The following is a 10,790-nucleotide window of genomic DNA, read 5'->3' as shown; positions in this document are numbered from 1 at the left end:
TCAATACTCTCAAGCACACAATGCACAATGATAGTTGTTTTCGTATTGATGTCTTGGATTCTCTCGTTTGTGATTTTATGCAGGATGGATTGAAAGAACCATTGGAGGCCACTCTCACTACTGAAAAGCAGGAGGACGAGCTAGACGAGGAAAAAATGGAGATGGTAGCTCAATTGAATGCCATTCCACCTTGGAGAAAGCAAGTGAGGCTTAGACTATAGGAATTGGGAGACAGAAAAGATTTAATGCCTCAAAAGTCAAGCCTAGAGGAGCCACCTACTTTGGAGTTCAAACCACTACCTCCACATCTCAAGTACGTATATTTAGGAGAAAATAATAAATTGCCTGTTATTATTTCCTCTTCTTTGACAGATGATATGGAGAGTAAGCTCTTGGGAGTCCTTAAGGAGCATAAAGGAGCATTCGCTTGGAAGGTTTCAGACATAAAAGGAATAAGTCCTTCGATCTGCATGCACAAAATTCTGATGGAAGATAAATAATCACCTCTAGCACAACCACAAAGGAGACTCAATCCAAAGATGCAAGAGGTAGTAAAAGCAGAAACAATTAAACTTCTGGATGCGGGTATTATCTATCCTATCTCTGATAGTGCGTGGGTAAGTCCTGTACAATGTGTGCCTAAAAAGGGTGGGATTACTGTTATTACTAATGAAAAAAATGAGTTGATTCCCACTAGAACTGTTACGGGTTGGCGTGTGTGCATAGATTATAGGAAATTGAATGATGCAACCCGTAAAGATCACTTTCCCTTGCCATTTAACGATCAAATGATTGAACGATTAGCAGGTCATGAATTTTATTGCTTTTTAGATGGATATTCGGGATAAAATCAAATCACAATTGCACCTGAGGACCAAGAGAAAACTACTTTCACTTGCCCTTATGATACTTTTGCGTTTAGGCGTATGCCCTTTGGTTTATGCAATGCACCTGCAACATTTCAAAGATGCATGACCGCTATCTTTCATGACATGATTGAAAATTTCCTTGAAATTTTTATGGATGATTTCTCTATTTTTGGCTCCTCATTTAATGAATGTTTAGAGAATTTGAACTTGGTGTTAATTAGATGTGAAGAGAGCAATTTGGTGTTAAATTGGGAGAAGTGTCATTTTATGGTTCAAGAGGGGATTGTGTTAGGACACAAGGTATCAGAGAATGGAATTGAGGTCGACAAGGCCAAGGTGGACGTAATCAAAAACCTACCACCACCTTCATTAATAAAAGGAGTTAGAAATTTCCTAGGGCATGCTGGTTTTTATAGGCGTTTTATTAAAGATTTTTCTAAAATTGCTAAACCTTTATCCTCTTTGTTGATGAAAGATGTTGGATTTAATTTTGATTCTACTTGTCTGCATGCATTCAAGATACTCAAGGAAAGCTTGGTGACAACACCTGTTCTGACTGTCCCTGATTGGGAGTTACCGTTTGAGGTGATGTGCGATGCTAGTGATACAGCTGTTGGTGCGGTGCTGGGTCAAAGGAAGAACAAGGTATTTCATACCATCTACTATGCAAGTAAGACTTTAAATGATGCTCAATTGAATTACGCTACTAATGAAAAGGAATTACTTGCTATAGTATTTTCTTTCGACAAATTTCATTCATACCTTGTTCTGTCTAAAGTAACTGTGTATACAGATCATTCTGCCCTAAAATACTTGCTTGCTAAGAAAGATGCGAAACCTAGGTTAATTAGGTGGATTTTATTATTGCAAGAATTTGATCTCGAGATTCGAGATAAAAAGTGTGTGGAAAATGTAGTTGCTGATCATCTGTCTAGGCTTGAGCATGTTAGAATTAAGGGCATTGACGATGATATAGATGACTGGTTTCCTGATGAACAATTGCTTGAAGTAAATGCGTACCCTTGATATGCCGATTTTGCAAATTTTCTTGTCACTGGCACACCTCCACCTAATTTATTGTTTCACCAAAGAGAGAAATTCTTTTCAGACGTGAAATATTATTTTTGGGAGGAACCGTTTTTGTTTAAGATTTGTGCAGATTCCATGATAAGAAGATGTGTGGCGGAGGAGGAAACCAATCAAATTCTGAACCATTATCATGACCGTGAGGTAGGTGGTCACTTTGGACCCATACGGACGGCATCTAAGGTACTTGAATGTGGCTTCTATTGGCCAACTCTTTTTAAGGATGCTCGTTTGTATGTTCTCAAGTGTGATAGATGCCAACGCACAGGTAATATTTCCAACTGTCATGAGATGCCTTTAAATAACATTGTTGAGTGTGAAATATTTGATGTGTGGGGGATTGATTTTATGGGTCCTTTTCCTACGTCTTTTGCAAAGAAATTTATTTTGGTGGCAGTGGAGTATGTATCTAAATGGGTGGAGGCAGAGGCTTGTGCCACTAATGATGCACAAGTGGTGTTAAAATTTTTGAAGAAACATAATCGATTTGGTGCACCACGTGCAATCATAAGTGATGGTGGCACCCATTTTTGCAACAAAATTTTTAATAACTGTTGGGCAAATATGGTGTCACCCACAAGGTTTCCACTCCATACCATCCCCAAAGTAGTGGACAAGTTGAAGTATCCAATCGAGAAATTAAGAGGATTCTAGAGAAGACGGTTAATGTGAATAGAAAGGACTGGTCCATTCGGTTAGATGATGCTTTGTGGGCTTATCGTACTGCTTTTAAAACACCTATAGGCACTACACCATATAGGTTGCTTTTTGATAAAGCATGTCATCTACCAGTAGAATTAGAGCATAGAGCATATTGGGCGACCAAAGCACTAAACTTTGATTTTGCTCTTGCAGGTGAAAAACGATTGCTGCAGTTGAATCAGTTAGATGAGTTTCGAGGAAAAGCTTATGATCTTGCACTATCTTACAAGGAGCGCACCAAACGAGCCCATGATAAACACATTATAAGAAGGGAATTCAAAGTGGGTGAAGCGGTGTTGTTATACAATTCTCGCTTACGACTCTTTCCGGGCAAGCTAAAGTCAAGGTGGTCAGGACCATTCATTATAGCCAAGGTGTTCCCATCGGGTGCAGTGGTGTTGCATGATGGCAAGGAAGGGACATTTACTGTGAACGCTCAAAGATTGAGGCATTATATCGGTGGCACAATTCAGCCACAAATTGGAGTCACTCGGCTCCATGACAGTCATTGAGGACATGGGTGAAAAGTCGAGCTCTAGACTATAAATTGAGAACTACTTCTACTCCTTATATCGATCTTAATTATATTTTATTTATTTATTAATCGCATCATTTGCATTTAGATAGTTGCATGGCATTGCATTCATTTTTAGACGAGAATGTCTCGTTAGGGCGGTCAAAACTGACCGCCCCAGCGGGCACTCGCATTTTTCAATAACATAGTCGCCGAAAACTTCTCGCTAGAGCGGTCATAATTGACCGCCCCCGCGATCAATACGGTTTTTTAAAAGGTTTTAAGTCGAGACCCCTCGCTAGGGCGGTCAAAAGTGACCGCCCCAGCGAGAACTCGTATTTTTCAAACACAATTGACCGCCCTAGCGAGTCGCGCAGATTAAAAAAATTTTCCTCTTGTCTTTTCTTCTCCACTTCGAACCCTACCCCTCCACCTCCAATTTTCGGCGCCTCCTTCCATCTTTTGTGCTCAAGACTTATTATTTGGTGATTTTTCAGGGCAAAGACTCAATCTTGGTCTATACACTCCACCAGGAAGCATTTAGGCTACAATATTTTCTTCTCCGATGGTCTTTCAAGCAACTCCGGTCATCTTCCACAGATTCCGGTGAGCATCTCCGGCGACCCTCAAGAATTTTCCGGCATTTTGATATTTTGTGCACTCCAGTCTCGACATGGCACCCAAAAGATCTAAGGTAACTCATGGTGCTTCTAGTTCTCGGTCCACTCCATCTATGTTTGTGAATGAAAAAGCTAGGGAGAGATTTGAACATGCTAGACTACATAGGAAACCAATCCCTGAGCGTGGATTTAGCTAGTTTATTATCGATCATTTTTTGGAGTCCCAAGTAGAAAGAAGAGGGTGGAATATCTTTGTAGCACAACCGAATGCAGCAGTGGTTCCGGTTGTGCGTGAATTTTATGCCAATGCTCCAGAGGGGAATGAATATAAGGCATTTGTGAGGGGACATCTAGTCTCGTATGATTCCAAGACGATCAATAAAATGTTGGGTTTACCGTCGGTGGACGATTCGGTGTTTCAGGCGTGGGTGCTTAACCCGGGTTATGATTTGATCATTCGCACACTCTGTTATCCGGGCACCACGTGGAAACAACCGGGGACTTGTACGATCTTTCTTGAAAAATTTTTGAAAGTGGAGGAGGCATTGTGGTATTCATTCTTGTCTAAGAGATTGATGCCGGTCGGTCATACGAGTGATGTGCAGCATGAGCGGGCGGTTGTTCTTTATGCCATCTTTACTGGGCTGGTGATTGATGTGGGCAGGCTCATTTTCGGATAGCTTAACATGTGTATTAATAGCAGCAATTTGGCTTTTTACTTCCCGACGATAGTGACTGAGCTGTGTGCCCGAGCGGGGGTGATATTCGCAGATGATGATGAGTGGTTACCGCCGATGAGAGCCATTGATGAGGCTCTTTATAAATCCAAGAGGGAGAAAAGACAGGCTGAGCTGCCCGAGGAGGTATTTTTCGGTTATGGGAGAGCAGCTCATCCACCTCCGGCCTTAGGACATGCACCACCACCTCCGCAGCCACGCCGCCGTGCCATGCGAGATCGCGTCGACGAATTGGGCGCTTGGGCCAATTATCAGACTCAGTACCAGGCCGTTAATCAGGCTCACATTTAGAACATCGAATACTTGGTGCAGGGGATCTCAACTCATTTGGGCATCGACACTTCCGGACGGCCACCTACACCCGCATACCCGCCACCCTTCCATTTTCAGTACAATTATCCTATGCCCCCAGCAGCTGAAGAGGGAGTTCCACCTCCAGAGAATGAGGAGGAGGATGATTTCTGATCAGGGGAGTTTACTGTTTCCCCTTTCTTTTTATTTTGCATATTCTGTCTTTGCATTTACATTCATGAGTTTTTATGTTTTTAGTGTTTGTTTCGTTTTGTGCAATGAGGGCATTGCACAACTCTAGTATGAGGGGGTTAGATTGTTATGTTTGCTTAGTTAATTGGTTTTAAGTTCGTTGCATTTCTTTTTTTTGGTTGAGTTTATATTACTTTGGTGGTGTCAAGTTTCAGTTATGGGAGTTTATTTGGTGTTGTTAGTATTGCTTGTTTTGAGTTAGTTGTTTTTAGTCCGTTATAGTATTGCATGTTTGGTGTCGTTTATGGTGAGAAGACATAGTTTATGAGCCAATGATGATGTTGAATTGATAGTATACAAAAGTATTGATTAGGTCACTTCTTGAATGGTACTCTTGATTGTTAAAGCATGAATTTTGGTACAAAGTTTGAACTTTTTGAGCACATATGTGTGGGGACTAGAATTTTGTAGGAATAATGGTGAAATTTGATGGTTTTGTGTGGTTAACTTGAAAGGCATCATTTATGAGTTGATTTAGTATGTAAACCCGTGAAAATAAGTCACTAATTGGGACTTTGAATGAGAACATTTGATTTGCCTTGAACTTTACATATACCCCCTTTTCAATGCACTGAATTAAAATATCATACCCCTAACCAGCTGTAATCCAAAGTTATATATTCTTAGCCTAGGGAGTACATGTGTGAAAATTGTGCATCTTAAAAAAAAGGGGGGGGAGATGTAAGGTGAGGGGGAGCCGAAATAAAAGGAATGAAATTCTATTTCTAGGCTAAAAGTTGGAGATGTAAGGAGACGAGGAAAGTCAGACGAAAAGTCTTGACGATTGCACAATGAAAATGATCGGTATACTCCCAACTTTTAGCCACTTGAGCTTATTTTCCTTCTTTTCGACACCCTTATCTGCACTTAAGAATTGAATAAAGTTCAATTTATGGTTAGTGATAAATGGACACGGGGGTGCATGCTAGTGAGACTTGTATTGAAGTGTTAATTGAGTGACTCGCATGATTTGATAATTGATCTATTTGAAGTACGAATGACTAGACCCATCATGACACACACACACGTTCAAATTAGTGTCAAGATTTATGTGTAGATGAGAATGAGTATTCGTTTGTGATTTGACTTGATTATGATTTGTATGTGGGAAAGTTCACTGAGGCATGAGCATAAAAGTTGTTAACTCACCATTGACATTTACTTGTGTTGGTTATTTCTTGTTTGAGTATTTTGTGTTTGTTGTGTTTGTTTAGAATCTCGTGCTTTAACCTATTTTGCTCGAGGGCGAGCAACAGTTTAGTATGAGGGGGTTGATAGGACTCGCTTTTACGTGTTTTTAGTGTAGGTTTTGAGTCGCATTCATGCATCATATTAGTTTGTTTTAGTTTAATGTTGCATTTTTTTAGCATTATTTAGCATGTGATTGATCTCGTGTATTTTGTGGTTATTTTGTAGGAATTGAACCAAAAAGTGGGAGAAAATTTGTCAAAATATCGAAGAGGATTCGCTATGGCGGTCACCAGAGAGCATTTTGGTTTGGCCGATGATTTTATGCGCAAGTGTCTCGCTAGGGCGGTCAAAAGTGACCGCCCCAGCGAAACCAGGGACATGCTCGAGGAAGTTTATGCGAGGACCTCTCGCTAGGGCGGTCAAAATATACCGCCCTAGCGAGAAGCGAGATTCAGGAAGATTTGTTTCAAACTTTTTATGGACTCTATCCGACACCTAAACCTAAGACACGAGATCAGCGATCTTTTTTTAGAGACTTTATCATATTTTTCATCCCTTTTCTTGGAGGAGAGGCTAGAAAAAGTAGATTTCGAAGACCTCGAGATTTTCACGCGTCGTGGCCGTCATCCATCGTCATCTTTAGTATTTTCATTATTCAGTATTTTATTTCTTACATCGCTTGTTGGTTTATATCATGAATTTCAGTAGCTAAACTCTAGATTTTTTGGGATTTGAGGGGATCCTACCACGTACTCGGTGTTTAACATTATTTCTCGACGTTTTTATTAGTGATTTGTTTATGCTATTGTTCCTTCTTGTTTCAATCGAAGCCTAGCTAACTTCCTTTGATTATTTCATGTTGTTGATGATTTCGATAGAACAATTAACAATAGGATCAAATAGTATAAACCACGGATTTACAATTTTAGTAGATATACGGAATTGGGTACGTGTCGATAATGATAGTTCACCCGGATGAAAGCTAGTGGATTCCATAGAATGTAATGCAATCTTGAACTGTTAAATAATTGAGGACACTTGAGTACTGCATGTTTATGATTAGTATTAATATAGCTCGACAGAGTATATTAATTAGTCTAGGGAATTCCGTCGAATTCACGAGTAAAAGTCAAGTGTAATTATTTAAACACGAGTGGTAGGTGAACTGCTAATTCCCAACAAATTCATTTCTCAATTGATTTAATCCAAATTAATCATTGCTTTCTTGAATACGTTTTCTTTGCATTTAAATTATTTTAGTTGTTTAATTTACATTAGTTTAATCATCAACTCATTTTATCGTTGCTAAAGAAATTTTACTTGAAAATAAAAATAGTGTAACGCAGTCCTTGTGGAACGATACTCGTATTCACTTACGTTTATTATAACTTGACTATCGTGCACTTGCGATAATTAAATCGAGCTTTCATTTATAAAATAAATTTTGGGACTATTCACTGTGCAAGTTTTGCTCGATCATCTAATGTAACCTTTGGCCAATAATTCTTCGAGCTGTTCTTTCAATTCTTTCAATTCAATAGGTGACATTCTATAGGGAGCTCGAGATATAGGAACAATACCTGGTACAATATCAATGCTAAAATCTACCTCTCAGGCTGGAGGTAATCCTGGAATCTCGGCTGAGAATAAATCGGCAAACTCGCATACTACTGGAAGATCTGCCAATGCTGGGCTCGATTTCCGTAGCTCTACTGAATAGAAAAGGAACCCGTCTGCTCCTTTCTATAACAATCGTGTCATCCTCAAAACAGATACTAAGGGAATCCGAGATCTGGAACCCTTACCGTAGAATTTCCACTCGTCAGCCATCTCTGGTCTGAACCTGACAATCTTCTGGAAACAATCTACAGTGGCTCGGTACTTGGTTAACATATCGATACCGACAATACAATCAAAATCAGATAACCCAAGCACAATACAATCTAAATCAATCTCATGACCCTCAAACTGTAGTATACAATGTCTAACCTAAGTCACAGATATAAGACAACTTCCCAACGGGGAAGAAACAGACACTACAGTAGTTAATGATTCGACAGGTAATGAATGTAATTGTAACGCCCTTGACCAGTTTTAATAAAATAGCAGCGGAATTTAAAATTTTCTTAAAAGAAAGAAGGATTTAAAATACATTTCAATATATAATCAAAAGTATGTACATGATCAATAAAATGATGCAACAAAATACAAAATATCATTTTTGTGATCATGTCCAAAATGCTAGCAAAATAGACTTCTTCCTTCCTTCTTTTTGGCATATGAACCAGACTCCAATCAACGTCCAGGCTCGTCGCTCTTATCTGCATCACATGAAATAACTGAAATGAGTATAAAACTCAGTAAGTGAAACTCTTACATAGCAATGAATACATAGCATACTCTGAAAAACATGACATTGAAAACATTAAATACCATCAGCTCTGAAACATAAATATCATAGCATGAATAACAATAACGATAGTATTTCTCTTTTCTCTGATGGATTGATATCTAAATAGTATCTCTGTCTCTATACCTATATGCCATCGATATGAATCGATACTCTGTTGGGATATAAGCCTATGGTCGTTGATCAACTAATTGCATGCAATTTCTGACTATGTATCTATCAATCCAATAAATAATTTGAACTCCCTTTTTGGCATTAAACCAAACACTTTGCATACTCTTTTCTTTTGTATTCCCTTTGACATAATTGAGACATAAATGCCTCTAATATACAACAAAGTGTATTAATACATAGCATGAATCAAATGGAAGGAAATAACATCTTAAAACCATTAAAAAACAATACATATATTATCATGTGAGCACAAGGAAATGAATTCCATTTACTACACTTGGAAACCTTGAATCTAATCTCTTGGAACAAAACCTACAATAATAAATCATAAATCACAACTCTTAACATCAAACTATACTTAATCTTAACCAAGGAGTCAATAAACATACGAAATCTTAAACCGTACCGTTCACCAGGCTTGGCTATTACAGTAATAATGCAAAACGCTTTGATATGAATGTATGAGATGCACCCGTATCAATCAATACATAGGCAGGATAACCGCAAAGAAAACAGTTACCTGCGACAACATCGTCTAGTGCATCTTGGGCCTGCTCCTCTGTCAGTGCAAACACCTGAGCTTTCTGTCTAGAAGGCTGGCTCACTGTCTGGCTACCTCTGGCTCGGGGCTGGGTCTGTGGAGGTGTTGGCTGAAAGGAATGGACAGATGATGCTTGCCTCTCAGGCTGAGGTACTGATGCAGATGATCCTGCACCTTGGAATCTCTGTGAACCTCTCTGTGGACAGACTCTGGCGAAATGTCCCTGCTGTCTGCAGATGTTGCATCGACCCATCACACCCTGACACTGCTCGGTGGCATGTCTGCCTCCACAAGAACGGCAATATACTCCTGTATAATATGTACTCTGGCTAAAACCCTTCTGTCGTGACCCACTGGAGCTCGACGAACTGCTCCCTGATCTTTTGAACTGTTTGCCTTTCACTTTTAACTGGTCTTTCCTCCCGCTACTACTACCACCGCTCTCAAATCTGAGAGGGGATTGAACTGAAGGTTGTGGCGGTCTCGAAGTCGGAGCAGCATACGAAAGTCCTCGTTGCTTAATCAGGCCCGCTTCCACTCCCTTGGCTCGGTTCCAGGCGTCTGAAAAATTGTTCGGTCTGCCGGTATTCAACAAAGTAAAGATATCAAGATTCAAGCCATTGATAAACTGGTCTGCAACGGCCTCGTCACTCTCTGCAACATGAGGAGCAAATCGGAGCAATGTCGAAAACTTTGCCACATATTCTTCAATGTTCAGCTGTCCCTGTCTCAGATTGGCAAATTCGGAACCTTTATCTTTTCTGTATGACACGGGAAAGAAACGTTGATAGAACTTTGCTTTAAAAACTTTCCAAGTGATCTCTGTGCCACGATGCTCCAACGCTCTTTTTGTGGTAAACCACCAATTCTTTGAGACTTCATGCAGTTGATGCCCAATTAACTTCACTCGTCGTTCATCGGTATATTCAAGAGACTCAAATAACATCTCGATGTCATCTAACCAGCTCTCGCAATCCATAGCGCTCTCAGTACCTTTCAGTGTCGACGGTTTGAAGGATTGAAACCGTTTCAGTAGTGTTTCCATCGGTATTGCAGTAACATCCATCGGATCATTAGAAGTACTGCCATGTTCTGGTACTGGGCGTACAGGCACTGCTGCTCTTCGAGGAGGCATATCTGATTATCAAATGGATTAGTACACAATCTATACAATCTGTCTCAATCCTCCTCTGATCATATACCTCTGATCCAGAATCGGGTCTGATTCATTTTATTCTTAATACATGTCGCAATCAATCCGATAAGCAAATAAACATGTATTACCGCAAGAAACATGCTTTCATATAGAACATATGTAAATCAACATACAATTAATATCATGCTAGAATCATCAAAGCAAGGAAGACAACTCAGTCTACCCCGCTCATTCACTTCTAGTTAAG

Source organism: Primulina eburnea, chromosome 16, assembly GCF_022965805.1.
Source record: "Primulina eburnea isolate SZY01 chromosome 16, ASM2296580v1, whole genome shotgun sequence".
Lineage (NCBI taxonomy): Eukaryota > Viridiplantae > Streptophyta > Magnoliopsida > Lamiales > Gesneriaceae > Primulina > Primulina eburnea.
Note: the sequence above shows the minus strand (reverse complement) of the source record.